The 17,785-nt window shown below is 31.6% G+C and overlaps 1 long non-coding RNA gene across 6 annotated transcripts; it reads right to left on the minus strand.

Annotated features, from left to right (window-relative positions):
• Positions 1-1,523: 1,523 nt before the first annotated feature.
• Positions 1,524-14,689, minus strand: LOC132737161 (uncharacterized). 6 transcript variants are annotated; one of them, XR_009626693.1, is made up of 5 exons: positions 14,289-14,686; positions 13,767-13,916; positions 11,369-12,108; positions 10,461-10,571; positions 3,877-6,947 (listed from the first exon to the last, which is right to left on the minus strand). It is a non-coding gene; the product is annotated as an uncharacterized LOC132737161 (long non-coding RNA). The 6 variants fall into 6 exon arrangements; XR_009626692.1 differs by having other exon boundaries at positions 13,767-13,933; XR_009626696.1 differs by having other exon boundaries at positions 11,369-11,484; positions 11,953-12,108; positions 13,767-14,684.
• Between the last annotated feature and the right edge of the window lie 3,096 nt (positions 14,690-17,785).

The raw sequence follows: 17,785 nt of genomic DNA on the forward strand, positions 1-17,785 counted from the left end.
TCCATCTGGTTTAATATAGAAAGGTTAGAGTGATTTCCCTTTGTTTTCTTCAGGGGAGGTTACTCTATCTGACTTAATAATGAAAGGTTAGAGTGATTTCCCTTTGTATCTTCAGGGGAGGTTACTCTATCCGACTTAATAATGAAAGGTTAGAGTGATTTCCCTTTGTTTTCTTCAGGGGAGGTTACTCTATCTGACTTAATAATGAAAGGTTAGAGTGATTTCCCTTTGTTTTCAGGGGAGGTTACTCTATCGGGATTAATAATTTAAGGTTAGAGTAATTTCCCTTTTTTTCTACAGGGGAGGTTACTCTTTCTGACTTAATAATGAAAGGTTAGAGTGATTTCCCTTTGTTTTCAGGGGAGGTTACTCTATCGGGATTAATAATTTAAGGTTAGAGTGATTTCCCTTTTTTCGACAGGGGAGGTTACTCTTTCTGACTAAATAATGAAAGGTAAGAGTGATTTCCCTTTGTTTTCAGGGGAGGTTACTCTATCGAGATTAATAATTTAAGGTTAGAGTGATTTCCCTTTTTTCTACAGGGGAGGTTACTCTGTCTGACTTAATAATGAAAGGTAAGAGTGATTTCCCTTTGTTTTCTTCAGGGGAGGTTACTCCATCTGGTTTAATATAGAAAGGTTAGAGTGATTTCCCTTTGTTTCTTCAGGGGAGGTTACTCTATCTGACTTAATAATGAAAGGTTAGAGTGATTTCCCTTTGTTTTCTTCAGGGGAGGTTACTCTATCTGACTTAAAAATGAAAGGTTAGAGTGATTTCCCTTTGTTTTCAGGGGAGGTTACTCTATCGGGATTAATAATTTAAGGTTAGAGTGATTTCCCTTTTTTCTACAGGGGAGGTTACTCTGTCTGACTTAATGGAAGGTAAGAGTGATTTCCCTTTGTTTTCTTCAGGGGAAATTACTTTATCTGACTTAATAATAAAAGATTAGAGTAATGTCCCTTTTTTTCTTCAGGGGAGGTTACTCTATCTGACTTAAAAATGAAAGGTTAGAGTGATTTCCCTTTGTTTTCAGGGGAGGTTACTCTATCATGATTAATAATTTAAGGTTAGAGTGATTTCCCTTTTTTCTACAGGGGAGGTTACTCTATCTGACTTAATAATGAAAAGTGAGAGTAATTTCCCTTTTTTTCTACAGGGGAGGTTACTCTTTCTGACTTAATAATTTAAGGTTAGAGTGATTTCCCTTTGTTTTCAGGGGAGGTTACTCTATCGGGATTAATAATTTAAGGTTAGAGTTATTTCCCTTTGTTTTCTACAGGGGAGGTTACTCTGTCTGGATTAATAATTTACGCTTAGAGTGATTTCCCTTTGTTTTCTTCAGGGGAGGTTACTCCATCTGACTAAAAATGAAAGGTTAGAGTGATTTCCCTTTTTTCTTCAGGAGAGGTTACTCTGACTTAATAATGAAAGGTTAGAGTGGTTTCCCTTTGATTTCTCACTCCATTTGCAATTTTCAGTGGAGGGTACACTATCATATAGATTTAATCATGAAAGATGTGTGTTTACCAGCCCCTAACAGAATTTGTATTTTTCGGGGGAGGTTACTCTATCTGACAAATATTATATCATATAATATCTTATTAATAAAGATTGAGGAAAGATAACTTAACACGTTCAGAAAAATCCTTTTTAATTCCAGTACTATTTTATCGTTTTTCAAAATAATTTGCATACAAAAATACATGTAATTGTTTTTGTTTACAAAATCAATGATATCAATCAACTGCATACAATCTTTAATATGAAGTTAGGTGCTACCTATGGCGCGGAAAGCTCTTATGAATTATGATTTTAGCATAGCATGTTTAAAGTACATGTAAACCAGATCTTTCTTGCACTTCATTAGTAAATGCAGGTATTCAAAACTTAAACTAAGTTAAGATGTTTCAAGTATTGTTCCAGACTCAAACTGAGGTATGATGTTTCAACTATTCTTCAAGATTCAAACTAAGTAAAGATATTTCAAGTATTGTTCCAGACTCAAACTCAGTTATGATATTTCAAGTATTGTTCCAGACTCAAACTAAGATATATAAATTATTGTTCAAAAATCAAACTAAGTAAAGTTATGATATTTCAAGTATTCTCAAAGACTCAAACTAAGATAAGATGTTTCAAGTATTATTCAAGACTCAAACCAAGTTAAGATATTTCAAGTGTGGTTCCAGACTCAAACTAAGTTAAGATACTTCAAGTGTTTTTCAAGACTCAAATTAGGTTAAGCTAGTTCAATTAATGTTCCAGACTGAAACTAGGGTAAGATATTTTAAGTATTGTTCCAGACACAAACTAAGTTAAGCTGTTTCAAGTATTGTCCCAGACTCAAAATAAGTTTTTGAAATTTGTTTCCAGACTCAAACAAAGTTAAAAAATTTCAAATATTCTTCTAGACTCAAACTACGTTAAGATGTTTCAAGTATTCTTCAAGACTCAAACTAAGTAAAGATATTCCAAGTATGGTTCCAGACTCAGACTTAGTTAAGATATTTCTAGTGTTGTTCCAGACTCAAATTAAGTTTAGATATTTCAATTATTATTCCAGACTCAAACTAAGTTAAAACTCAAATTAAGTAAAGATATTTCAAGTGTTGTTCCAGACACAAGGTTAGTTAAGAAATTTCAAGTGTTGTTCCAGACTCAAACTCAATTAAAATATTTCAAGTATTGTTCAGAGCTAAGTTAAGATATTTCAAGTGTTGTCCCAGACTCAAACTCAGTTAAGATGTTTCAAGTATTCTTCAAGACTCAAATTTAGTTAAGATATTTCAAGTGTTGTTCCAGGCTCAAACTAAGTTTAGATTTTTCAATTATTATTCCAGACTTAAACTAAGTTAAGACTCAAATTAAGTAAAGATATTTCAAGTGTTGTTCCAGACACAAGCTAAGTTAAGTAATTTCAATTGTTGTTCCAGACTCAAACTCAGTTAAAATATTTCAAGTATTGTTCCAGACTCAAGCTTAGTTAAGATATTTCAAGTATTGTTCAAGACTCAAACTAAGTTAAGATAGTTCAAGTGTTCCAGACACAAGCTAAGTTAAAGTATTTCAAATATTGATTCAGACTAAAACTAAGTCAAGATATTTCAAGTATTGTTCCAGGCTCAAACTAAGTGAGGATATTTCAAGTATTTTTCCAGACTCAAACTAAGTTAAGATATTTAAATTATTGTTCAAGACTCAAGCTTTGATAAGATATTTCAAGTATTTTTCCATACTTAAGCTAATTTTAGATATTTCAATTATTGTTTCAGACTCAAACTAAGTTAAGACTCAAATTAAGTAAAGATATTTCAAGTGTTGTTCCAGACACAAGCTAAGTTAAGACATTTCAATTGTTGTTCCAGACTCAAACTCAGTTAAAATATTTCAAGTATTGTTCCAGACTCAAGCTTAGTAAAAATATTTCAAGTTTTGTCCCAGACTTAGACTCAGTTAAGATATTTCAAGTATTGTTCCAAGCTCAAACCCAGTTAAGATGTTTCAAATATTCTTCCAGACACAAGCTAAGTTAAGAAATTTCAAGTATTGTTCAAGACTCAAACTTAGTTAAGATATTTCAAGTATTGTTCAAGACTCAAACTAAGTTAAGATAGTTCAAGTGTTGTTCCAGACACAAGCTAAGTTAAGATATTTCAAATATTGATTCAGACTCAAACTAAGTCAAGATATTTCAAGTATTGTCCCAGACTCAAACTCAGTTAAGATATTTCAAGTATTGTTCAAAGCTCAAAGTCAGTTAAGATGTTTCAAGTATTCTTCAAGACTCAAACTTAGTTAAGATATTTCAAGTATTGTTCAAGACTCAAACTAAGTTAAGATAGTTCAAGTGTTGTTCCAGACACAAGCTAAGTTAAAATATTTCAAATATTGATTCAGACTCAAACTAAGTCAAGATATTTCAAGTTTTGTCCCAGACTCAGACTCAGTTAAGATATTTCAAGTATTGTTCCAAGCTCAAACCCAGTTAAGATGTTTCAAATATTCTTCTAGACACAAGCTAAGTTAAGAAATTCCAAGTGTTGTTTCAAACTCAAACTCAGTAAAGATGTTTCAAGTATTGTTCAAGACTCAAACTTAGTTAAGATATTTCAAGTATTGTTCAAGACTTAAACTAAGTTAAGATAGTTCAAGTGTTGTTCCAGACACAAGCTAAGTTAAAATATTTCAAATATTGATTCAAACTCAAACTAAGTCAAGATATTTCAAGTATTGTTCCAGGCTCAAACTAATTCTGTTTAAAGAAATATTTACAAACGCAAAGAAGTTTCCAAGATACAAGACAGATTTAAAATGTCAAATGTTGTTCTTTAAAATATTCCAGATATATATAAACTAGTATACAAAATTTTGATGGTTTACCCTCTGTTTACCCGTGACACAAATTATAGCCAACTATTTTAAATAATACTTGAAAAAAAACGTGATTCTATAAGTAAAGATACTAGGTCTATAGTATTTTCATATTTTTATATGTACTAAGTGAAAAGATTCTAATCAAAGCATTAAATCTACCCTAAAATTTGTTGAAATATTTCAAGTTTCTGTATACTTGTAAAAAAGGAAGTATCCAATTTTGACTATAGTGTGTTCCTTTAAATTGTTTTTGATGTTAAATTTAATATTGCAGAAGAATTTGTAAAAGCAAGTATGACCAAAGGGAGACCATTCTTAATTAAGTAACGGTGTAACCACCCCTGAAAATTGGACCAAAAGGCGACTTCTCTCCCTATTGATAATTAAACATTATGCCTTTTGCGGCTAAATTTTCACAACCAAATGTTATTACTTTTGATTGATATTTGTTGGAAGTTTTACAGTAGCATTATTAAAGTCATTTTCCCCAAAAGTTAATGTTAGTGCCGAAGATGTGTGAGAGTTATCAGTTAGAAAAAAATAACAAGTGGTAATGGAGTGTAAACTGACGGGAAAACGACTTTTTTTATCATTTTATACTTGTTTTAATGAAGAGAAGTCTCCTTTGGTCCGTTCTTATCATTTGAATTTTCAGGGGAGATCAATCTGTATTTTAAAACAAGTAGCCTCCCTTTTCGCTTGATGTAATTTGCAAAACAATAAATAAATAAATAAATAAATAAAGATAAGTAAATAAATAAATAAATAAATTAATTAATTAATTAATTAATTAAAAAAAAAAACTTTAAAAAATTAAAACAGGCAAGTAAAGTTAAAAAATTGATAGAATAACGTATCAACGGCGAACAAAAAAAGCTAAATGATGCTAGCCCCACCATCTTTTTTAACTTTTTGTCAGATCATATAAAAACTGAAAACAACAATAAAAAAATCAACAACAAAACAAAACAAAAAACAAGCATAAACGCATGCATCGTCGGATACTCACGGTTGATTAACATGTAATCAAGATAGGCAGTGTTTATCAGTGGCTATCCGGCGATGAAACGCACGAGGATATGCTTGGAAATGAAAATGATAAAGTAACCCTTTGTGACTCCTTATTTAAAGCATTTAAAAGATAAAAAATGAAACAAATGATACTTCAAAATATAAAGGAACACATTATATCATGTATATGGTTGATAATATTATCGGAAGCGGACTTGTCCAGCTTCCGTTTCTGAATACGTTCATTCTCAATTTAGGGAATAAAACTTGAATAAAATCAAATTTGAAATTGGTCAGCCAACGGTTTAGAGCCTGGTCAATCTGCATGGACGTACAGGTTGGCCTGGCTGCATACTGGTGGCAAAGGCTGGTCACTTTAAGGTCAAGCATGTTATAGGTAAACAACTAAATGGTCACTTATGACAATAATATTCTTTCATTCCATTTCTTGTTACCTTATTTCAATTTTTTATTTTCATTTTTTGTTTGCTTTTATTTTATTGTTTTTATTTTATCTTATTTCATTATTTTTGTTTTCATTTTATTTCATTATTGTTCATTTCATTTCATTTTATTGTTTTTATTTTATTTCACTCATATTGTTATTTCATTACTTTATTTCATTATTGTTCTTCTGGTCGTGATTACAATTATTTTAATATTTTATTTAATTTTTTCATCATTGCATGTTTTTAAATGATGAAATATTTCATCGTTGGAGTTTTCATTATGTTTCATTAATGTTGTTTTTGGTGGTAGTGGTGATATTCTTGGTGGTGTTATTATTATCTAAATCTTAAGAAATTTCAAATGGATGTTTCTATCATGACGTTGTTAAATTATCATTATTTCTCATTGTACGGCCTAGTATGTCTTTATTAACTATTAAATGTTAGTTATTACACTTCTTGAAATATACATTGTAAAAAATGCGCATCATTCATTTCTGCAATTTTACTATTGCCATTATGTTAACGGTACAGTATGTTTGCATATATATTAAGTCTTGATAAATGTACATTCCTGATCAAATTTTACTTATTACACCACTTGAAATATACATTGCGAAAAAGTGCATCATTCATTATTGCAATTATACTCATTATTGCCATTTCAATTTATTGACGGTACAGTATGTTAAATAGAAGATGTACAATGTAAAAAGCAAATAAAATATCCCTTCTATTCTGTTCACATCAAGGCATTTATGAAGGTGTTATTATTTCAAGCTCATGTAGAAAATCCAATCGAGCTAACACCTTCTATGGTTTTTATTACTACGCCAAAAACTCACTATTACTTCATAATTGCCATAAATATTAGACAGTTACATGGTAATATATTTCTTAAACTTGGCAGAAAAAACACCATTCAGAAGTTGAACATGACATTTTCAGAAAGATACCAAATCGTTTCAGGTGGATTAAAATCTCTTTGTCACATAAGTTGTAACCGCATGCAGTAGTTCCAAACCGTAACAAAGCATAGTTATTTTGCTGACTGTAAAGGGGGTGGTGTTTTCTTCATTCCTTCACCTGCTCAATTTACCATGTTCCGTATTTCTGAAATGTAAAGATCACCGATACACCTGCATTGTAAAAATTATATTCAACTTAGAATCAACTGTTTTTCCTTAAAGGCACATTATGCCTCAGAAATTAATCATTTTTTCCTACATTAGGCAGTGCAAACATAAGTATTATAACGTTCAAATAATGCTTTAAAGCATGTTAGATGCTTATTAGCAAAATAAAGTATGGTTGAATGTGAAAATATTTGTTTTAAAGGTCGCAAACTGTAAACACAGTAGTATTTTAACTTCCACACAAAATACTAAATCATTAAAACTGTTTTCAACAAGAACCGGTTGAACCGGGTGATGCTCCCCGAGAAGGTTTTGGACACAGGAAAGTATAAAAAAATGAACAAAGGGCAAAACCCCCAAAATTAGGCAAGGCGGAGTTATGTTTTTTTGCACTGCACTTCTATTCAGTGAGATCTATCTATCTATAAATTTTCTGATGATATCTCTTATAGTTTCAGAGTTATGTCCCAGGTAAAATTCAAAGTGTAAAAATGAACAAAGGGCAATAACTCCAAAATTAGACAAGGCTTTGTTTAGGTTCTTTAAGCATTGCAGTTCTATCCAATGATATCTATCTACCTACAAAGTTTCATGTTGGTATCTCTTATAGTTTTAGAGTTATGTCCCGAACAAAAGTCAAAAAGTAAAAATAAACAAAGGGCAATTACTTCAAAATAAGGCAAGGAAGGGTTATGATTCTTTAGCACTGCACTTCTACCCAATGAGACCTATCTACCTACAAAGTTTCATGTTGATATCCTTTATAATTTTAGAGTAATGTCCAGGACAAAATTCAAAGTGTCAAAATTAACAAAGGGCAATAACTCCAAAATTAGGCAAGACAGAGTAACGGTTCTTGTGCACTGCAAACCCACTTAATGAGATCTATCTACCTACAAAGTTTCATGTTGATAACACTTATAGTTTTAGAGTTATGTCCATGATAAAGTTCAAAAAGTAAAACTAAACAGAGGGGAATAATTCAAAAATAAGGCAAGGCAGAGTTACAATTCTTGTGCACTGCACATCTACTCAATGAGATCTATCTACCTACAAAGTTTCATGTTGATACCTCTTATACTTTTAGAGTTATGTCCCGGACAAAGTTCAAAGTGTAAAAATAAACAAATGGGAATAATTCAAAAATTAGACAAGGCAGAGTTACGGTTCTTAAGCACTGCACACCTACTCAATGAGATCTATCTACCTATAAAGTTTTATGTTGATACCTCTTATACGTTTAGAGTTATGTCCCGGACAAAGTTCAAAGTGTAAAAATAAACAAAGGGGAATAATTCAAAAATTAGGCAAGGCAGAGTTACGGTTCTTGTGCACTGCACACCTACTCAATGACATCTATCTACCTACAAAGTTTCATGTTGATACCTCTTGTTGTTTCAAAGTTATGTCCCGGACAAGAAAAGCGGACGGACGGACGGACGGACAAGGCGGCGAATATATGCTCCTCCGAAATTTTTCGGGGAGCATAAAAAAGCAAAAGATTATTCAGATAAATGACCAATGAATATCTGTTTTGAAACTATAATAGGATACCAAAAATAAAAACCTTTTCAGATATAAAAATAAAAATATTTTTTGGGGCATAATGGGCCTTCCTTTAAAGCTGCACACCTTAATACCAGCAAACAAACTGTTTAGGAAATAAGTCTTCAGAAAAAAAATGAACAAAGATTTATTTTGCTTTGACCAGACGTTTCAATCTTTGTTGCAACAGACAAACATTTCAGAATTTCAGACATGGCATTACCTTGTGAATTTATGCATTAGGTTCTACTTTTTCACAAAAATATGCAACTTACGAGCACATACCAAGAACATGGAGAAAAAAATGATTTGTGCCTCGGATATTCAACTGTAATAGAGAACGATTTTCAATGCTGATTGACTGTTCACATCATTTGGCGGCGTCTTTGATGTGCAGCATCAACATTTAACTTGTATAATGTATAAAATATTCATATCACTTGTAACACTTTGCGTTTCACTTGCAAAAGATAGCAGACGCACGGGTTGAACCACCAAATTAAAAAAACAACAATGTTATCAATACTCTTATTAAAAAATGCACATAATAGAATTCAGGAATACAATAAACCAATAATTATTTCTTACTCAAATAGTGGTCATAAAGCTTTTATTCACTTGATGTCATTAAACGATTCTCTTATTATTTCTAGTATATTCTTAACTGCAATGGTTCAATTATTCTGGTTGGGTTTAACCCTTTACCTATTGGTACGTGCACTCCGTGCCCAGGCTATATATTATCGTTTGCTCAAATTGAAATCCCATAAACTTCAAATGGACTGTTCCAAATTCTATGCAGGGCAGATCCATTACACTAATTTAGTAGGTGAATGGTTTCGACGGTACAATAATAATTTTTCAGCTTTACTGGCGGAAGAAGGTCCAAAATAGCCCTCTATAAATTATTTTAGACACGGTGGGGCACTCGAGTAGAACCACCAATTTTCTCTGCCAATTAAGCTAGCTGTGGATAACCTCTGTGGATCATCTCTGCACATGAAACTATTCATGAATTCAAAGTCGCTGCCCATAATAGTGAAAGAAAGGGGGGGGGGTGAAAATGATTTGAAGTCAATGAATTCATTCAACCACTCGGTAACGGACGCCCTTTATTATAACTAAAACTTACAAAAGTTTTATCAAATTTGAATAATGAAGAAAAATGTTCGATACCATTGTAGGTGTATATGTATTTACTTAGCCAAAGCAATTCATGACTAATAACAACAACAACGGTAACTGCTTCTGTGTTAAGCAAAGAATTTTTTTTATCAAACCCAAACATGAAACAATTTTCACAATGCCGTACTGTTTCAGAACCAAATGAATACACGTCTCATTCAAGAGCTATAAACAAGCCTTAAAGCTGCACGCCTCCAGATGAACCAAAAATATTTCAAGAAAAACAAACTTAAGAAAAATGTACTCAGATTTTAAGAGAAGTAAAAAGATTTAAGATTCAAGTAATTATTTATGTGCTAAATGTCTTTAACGACCGAAGTCGCAGTTCTCATTACCATATTTCTACTGCGTGACTAACGCAATGGCTATTATTGTATATTTTGGCCTTTTTGACTGTAAATGCTGTTTGTAATGTGTAAATTACTTTCCTTGTTCACTGCACTATATTTTTCTTTTTTCGATACATTTTCAAAATTTACATGAAGAATGGGCATGAATCTGGAGGCATGCTGTTTTAACCTGCGGAAATTATTAAATGGACCTTTCAACATTTTATTTAAGGAACAGTCCATTATAAATTATTATAACTAATTATCACATGAAAATGAAAATTGGAAGTTAGCAAACAGTAAAGAGGCTGGTCAAACTGCACAAATGTGCAGGCTGGCCGGGCTCTATTCTGGAGGCAAAGACTAATGACTTTCGCTTTCAGCAGGCTAAGAAACAAATCTATACATATATTCATAAAATATACTTTTACCTCATCATAATCAGTAGGTTCCAGATCTGTGACAAGGATGTAACATGCCAAGATCAGTTTGCCGGTGCTCATTTCATATCTTTCGTTCTTTTTTAATTTCAAATCCTGAAACTGAAATATAGGTTAAATTTTTTTTATCTATTTATAGATTGAAAATTAAGATGTTATCGGAGTGTCACAATCAAAGTCACCAGATCATTACAAAATACACATTATGCATTAGAAATAATTATGATATTTTATATTATAATTATAATAAGAGATATTTTTATCTCCCTTATTTGTAATACATTCATAATTATCTCCCTTCCTTCGGCACAATCACTAATGTAGTGCCGATATCTTTTACCTATTCGTGAATTTAGTTATTGAATGTATATTATTTTGTATTTAGATTGTAATACTTTAAGGAAGCGAGTGATCTCTGAAAGAATAGTTCAGTTCATTTTTTTCTAGAAAAGCAACAATAATTACAAAAAGTCATGGTCCATCTGAAATTAACATACTTTCAAAATACAAACGTTGTACCAAATTAAAGTTGTTATTATTAATGAACTGTAATCAGTACTTTCTGATTATTTTGTGTGGTACAATATGTTGATTAACTCTCAGCCTTCTAGTGCCAGCATAATAATACATGTACCCGTGCGACCAGTGCAGACCAAAACCAGTCGGCATATCCTTGACATCTGCTCATGATCTGCACTATTCGATATTAAGTCAGTACATATTTTGAAATTTTCCCTTAAAATGAGTAATGGTTTTGTCCAGATTTGAAGATGGGCAAGTCCATTTAAAATATTTTGCAGAGTTAAAGGTGTAATCAGCGACTCACAAACCCTTATCTGTAAAATGTATTGTTCTATGTTTAGCTAAATTTTGTATTTCTTCAAAATATCTTTACTTACCTCGACCCTCATTTCATATACTGAACGTCAGGGGAAGAAACTGAGATCACAACATCGAGTAGCAGACACACCGGAAGTCGCAAATTTCCACTTTAAAATTTATTGTCGTCTGCTACCTGTGGATACACTATTGGTAACATGGTCAAACAAATGTTACATTTTTTTAGCATTTTAAAAATAATTGTAAGTTATTTGTTTAAATTACTGAAATGTTCTTAATGACCCATAACTCAGCATTATTATGCTCATTTGATAAGAATATATTGTAAACTTAAATTATTATTTTAAACATGACTGCTTTAAATCAAGTTGACTAAGTGGCATACATGAACTTATATAAATCAAAATCTAGTTTAAAGTTAAAGGTGTTTAGATTATGTTCCCCGTTACACAATCATAATGAATTCTGAGGTAGGAAGTTACACACGAAACATATGCAAAACGAAGTGTTTTACGAGAACAGACGACCAAGTGATTAAAATAGCCCTTACTCGTTTTTCAAACAGTTGGGCTAAAAATGGTTCGTCAACATAATTATTACATTGACACGAAAGTTTATTTTTCAAAAAGTAGACAAGACATACGTTACAAAGTAATGATTTCCTTTTTCAAAACCCTAACATGCTGAAAGCGTGTCGGCCAGCCTGTAATTTCGGGCAGTCTGATATGGTGCATGATTGCATCTGCGCGACAACTGTCGTCTGCTAGGATTCTTCCCGCCATTTCCTGCTTTACGTCTGCTAAATGATCAATAAACGTTTTTTTTTTCAATAGTATGAATTATATAGTGGTAATATTTAGAAATATACAATTTTATCTAGTTTTGTCTTTCAAAAGTAATCCAGTGATGTTTTCTTACGTCATCTGAAAACAAACGAAAAACCAAAGAACAATAATATTATACTAGTCTAAAATGTCGTATTCTGCATCTAAAATAATCAGTATATATAATTGTTAAAAATGTCGCATTCAACACCCGAATATCATTATTAGAAATGTCACGTTCTAAATCTAAAAGAATCAATGTTATCTTTAATATATTGTCGCATTCTCCACCTATGTATTTATATAATTATCAAAAATATCACATTACTATTAAATATCAATATAATTATACAAAATTGGGTATTGTACAGCTAAAAATTCAATATAACTATAAATGTGTCTCCCATTTCTAACGAAATTGATATAACTATTTGAAATGATGAATAATAATAATTCGACTGGAACATGTACAGGTTTAACAAAATCCAAAATTTTCAAATCAATCACAATGTATCAGCAAAGAATCAACTGTCTTATCGACCACTAATTCCCAAACTATTCAGAAATAAGGCCAGAATTTTCGACAAAGAAAAACAACCATAACACACAAATGACATTAACAACTCCAACAAAGACAAAGAAAATCTACCATAACACACATAAACAACTCACACAAAGAGACAAACTAATACACCGAAACAAAATCGAATAACCCCAATCACACACCAACTCCAAAAAATTGAGAAAGAAACCAAAACAACCAAAATCGATATAAAGAAGAAGAAGAAGAAGAAAATTTTATTTAACTTATACATTTACATGTATCTCGTTATACATCAATACATATAAAACATTTTGTCACGGTTGGTATTCAAATGAAAGAGAATAATTAATGTTTCAGTTTATACAATATGGAGAATAAGCTCTAATTAACATGAATTAGATATTGAATAACAGCAATTGTTCACTAATAAAGTGTCTAACAGTGAATATAATGAATATAGTTATAGTCTTAAAGTCTAGGATATGAATTCAATAAATCATTTCTTTTCTTATTGGCTAAATAAATAAATTTGCTAAGATTGTTAAACAATGCACACAAAATATCGTCAATATACTATCTATCTATCTATCTCTGGATACTGCCAACCCCTCTTACGAGTGTTAAAGGCAGGAATTTAGTGCACGTCGGATTGTTAGTAAAAGGTGAAGAGAAAAGCTAAAAAGAAAAGTCCAAACATTGACATGCTTGGATATAAACATAAACATAAAACATAGTTTTCAATTTTGACAAAGAATCTTCATTTCTAAAATAAAATTTTGTAATTCTACGCAATTTCAGTTACTGACATAATACCATTTACATGTATATATGTATATCAAATTTCTTATAATGTCAAATTTTCCAAATGTAAATTGAATAATAAGTATGCTGTTTTAATGTTGCATAATGTGTGCTGTCCTTGTTCCACAAGCATGGCCCGATATAGTATGATTACTTGCAAGTTCATTGGTTCCGTTTGAAATTTCATCTTCTGAAACTGATAAAACTTACGAAGAAAAGTTAAAACTCATTTGTCTAATAATAACTAGTTTCTAAAAAAAGCTCGTTCCTATAAATAACTAAATTTACCTGATGCTCACTTGAACAACGTCATTCCATCATCACTGTAACACCCATGGACGTCCTCATCAAAACAACATTGTCATCAACATGGCCATCATTTTTACATATCACACGTCAATCATCCGTGTCAATACTTTGTTAGACCTCATATGCCAACTATCAATTATTCATATCTGTATTTTGTTTTATATCATAAGCCAATTATCATAATGGTCAAAAATAACTATGATCGAAACGTCACATGAAAAATTAAAAGTTTAACATGTATAATCCTTATGATTAATGCTAATTTATAATTAAAGTCCATATTCATGGAAAATTTAACTTTGTGTCAAACAAATTGTACCTACGAAAAATATTTGATAATTTACAAATTTTATGTGATACAATATAACATTTCCCGAATTTTCTGTGAAATATTTACATTTTTTCCTAAAAAAAAAACAGTAACGCTTTCCCGATTTTCATGTGTAATAATATTACGTTTCGGCTATATAGTTTTTATTAATAAAATATAAAATAACTTACATTTTTGATTGATACTAAGTTCTTCGACGTCCTAAAATAAAAGAAACAATTCCAAATCTGCCATACTTTTGTTTCCGTCACGTCCCTCTCACAAACTTCACGCAAATGTAGCTAACAGTAAAGTGCATGGAAAATCACTCGACCATGAATCTTGAGCGCTCGGGGACAATCTTGTATGTTTAACCACTGATTGATTCTCACCAAAAAACTTTACTAAACAAATCCGTTAAAGACGCCAGCAAAACATTTTCCGACCTCTTTTCAGTCACACGATTTAATTTGCTATGTATTTATATGAAACTATTGTTCCCCGCCTGGATAATTCGGAAGGACCAAAAAGTTAACGTGGTTGGCACACCATCACGTGACATGCGCGAAACAGTTTTTATTCTTCATTCGGGCATTAAGACGCAAGAACAATTGGAAGTGGTATCAAAATGAAATATTGAAAGAAGCTGGGACTTTAAAGTTAAACGGTTTATAATATATAAGTTTGTTAAGGTATTTAATTAAAGGATCTCCACTGAGGTCCTAAAACCTAAACACATAAAAAATAAATTCGTACATAGATAAACTGCAGGACAAATATACAAAAGATGTTAAAATGTATAGGGGATATTCAAGTTTTTTCTGTAAATACACGATTTATTTTCATCAAGTGGTATGAGAATAAATATTTCATGAGTGGCGGTATCCACGAGTGAAATGTGATAATTTTCATGCCACAATATGAAAATAAATCATGTATTTATAGAAAAAACTTGAATTTTCTGTTTATTATATACATTTGTCTCTATTCTTAAATTACAATTTAGAAGACTATTCCTTAAATTTGTGTACTAGCAGAATTTAAAAAAAGAGAGAAGTCCGGCAAGACACCAGTGAATACACAGAAAATATGTTTCACTAAAATACTTTTTTACAGTGAAGTACGAAAATGAAAATAAGCGTTTTATTTCATCAATATTTCTCAATATTTCATTTATAGGTATATAATAAATATATGTACTCTGATTTGATTTCGATATAAATTCTATTTTGTCAAGGATCTTAATTACAATGTAATATATAAATCCGCGATTATGTGTAATTCTTGTCCGATTTGGGTTTTAAAAGCGTTTATACTGCCCTCACACATACCTCGCGACCTTACTGCGTCCTTACTGCGACCTTGCTACGACACAGGACGCAGCACAGTCGCCATGGACGCAGCAGGGACGCAGCGAGGTCGTAGCGAGGAACCCAAGGATGCACAGGGTCGCAGACCGTCGGCGACTATTTTGAACATGCACAAAACAGTCGCAGAAACGCAGAGCCCCGGACCGTCTGCGAGAGAAATTTTCTACGAGAGAAATTTGGAAATTTGAAAGAAAACCAACGATTTTCGAAAGAAAAATGCTATTTTACTAGTTTTCAGGTCGCAGTAAGGTCGTGGTTTATGTGTGAGGGCAGCATTAACCACTTTTCATTTTTGGGTCATTTTGCACTTATACTGGAAAAATAGAGTGAGCGAATAATCTGAAATCTTGCACACAAGTTAACGTGCATCCAATAGTATATAAATTTAGAAAAAGATAATACCAGTTTCGTCATAGCAATAACGTTTATTAGAGATGAAGATTTATCTATATCTCTGCGTTAGTTTTAAAAAATTCATACCCTGGTTGGTATATTTTAACTGGAACAATAATAAAATTTTGGTCCCAGATTTTAATTAGAATAGGAAACAAATTTGTGACATTGTAACAAATGTGAACAAAAAAGTAAATTACATGAACACTGACTTATTTTTAAAAAAATCAGCATCAGACTAAAATAACAAAATTGAAAAAAAAAAAAAAAAAAAAAAAAAAAAAAAAAAACAGATTGCAAAAGTAGAAAAAAAATATTCATAAGATTGTTCAAAATGCAGCGCGTATATATCACATCTACACTAATTTATTTCTGTTGCTCTGGCTATTAAAACGTTCAACGGCGCCTAGCTAGAACTGACACTGACAATTTCATTGATAGGTATAGAATTCTATATTTTTTTTGTTTTTTATTTGATTTTCACGTGTAGTCTATAGCCGGGCAAGCCACTTATTTGGGGTAATCTCAGGGGCGGGTAACTTATACATACGTCTGAAATATCTTTTTTCCTTTTGTAATGTTTTTCAGTATATTTTTCCATATTTTCAACCAAAAAAATCCATGAAATATTTCTGTTACCTTTTTCATAAGAGGTAATTTTAATTCTTCTAAGTTTTGCCTTAAAAGCGTTTTAATTTCGCCGCCGCCGCCAACACGACCACCACCAATAACAACATAGTATGAGTAAGAAAAAGTTTTGTAAAATGCCTAAAAATACAACACTCGCTGTATCTGTAAAATCCACAGATCCGCTGATTTATATAAAACTCGAGTTCAACATCCTGCGACATTTAACGATAGTGTTGCGACATTTAACGGTAGGGGAAATCCGTGCGACATTTAACGTTAACATTGCGACATTTAACGGCAAATGATTTTTGCGACATTTAGCGGCGGTTGCGACATTTAGCGGCAATGGTGCGACATTTAGCGGTAAATGCGACATTTAGCGGTGTTGCGACATATAACGGCGCCACACTGCAAAATTAGTAATGAAATTTGATCGCCTATGAATTAAAATTATAAGGATAAAACATACTTGAATTAAATTTGTTTGAATCTGAGCGTACATAATCACATTTTCGGAGAAGACAACGATTGATCATTGAAACTTCTTTTCAAAACTAACAAACCCTCTAGCAAAAAAACAAAACAAAATATTTTATAGTGTCAGTAACGAAAGCCTGTTTGAAGAATGATTTTTAATGATAAAAGAAATTGATATAACAAATATTGTTCCAAAATGCTCAAGACTCGTGATGTATAAAGGAATGAAATACAACATACACATTATATTTTGAGAGCTGATTAAAACAAGTTGCGGATTTGCTTACATTAAATTCAATATCAATACTGCAGACTGCAGTTATAAGGGGAACACCACTTGATTCTGTCTTCTGGCGGCTTCAACAAAAAGACTTTAAAAGGTAAAAACTGTAGAAAGTGCAGATATTCATTTTTATGATTTGCAGAATACTTTGTATGCTGTGGTCTGGTTATAAAAATAGAGCACTGTATGAATCTCTCCATATTCCTGCAACCCAAGGGTTAAATCCTTTTATAAAACATTATTTAACGTCGTATTTGTTCATTGTTTCAGAGTCGGAAACATTGTATTTTGGTTGTTTATCTTATGTGTGTTTAGCGGCACACCAGTATATTACAGGTTATACCGCGCGGAAAGATAAATTAATTAAATGAACATACAAGTATTTTACTCTCACGGGTACATTTCTTTATTTCTGCATGTCACTGCTTCATCATTTAGATACAATTCTTAAAGAGTGAAATGGTTTTCTTTATTTTCTTAAGATCTATGTCAAAACGTAATTGTTTTAACATTTGGCGATGTAACAACATTATAC

The sequence above is a fragment of the Ruditapes philippinarum genome, unplaced genomic scaffold (assembly GCF_026571515.1).
Source record: "Ruditapes philippinarum isolate M1 unplaced genomic scaffold, ASM2657151v2 ctg1258_1_1_1_1, whole genome shotgun sequence".
In the NCBI taxonomy this organism is placed as follows: Eukaryota; Metazoa; Mollusca; class Bivalvia; order Venerida; family Veneridae; genus Ruditapes; species Ruditapes philippinarum.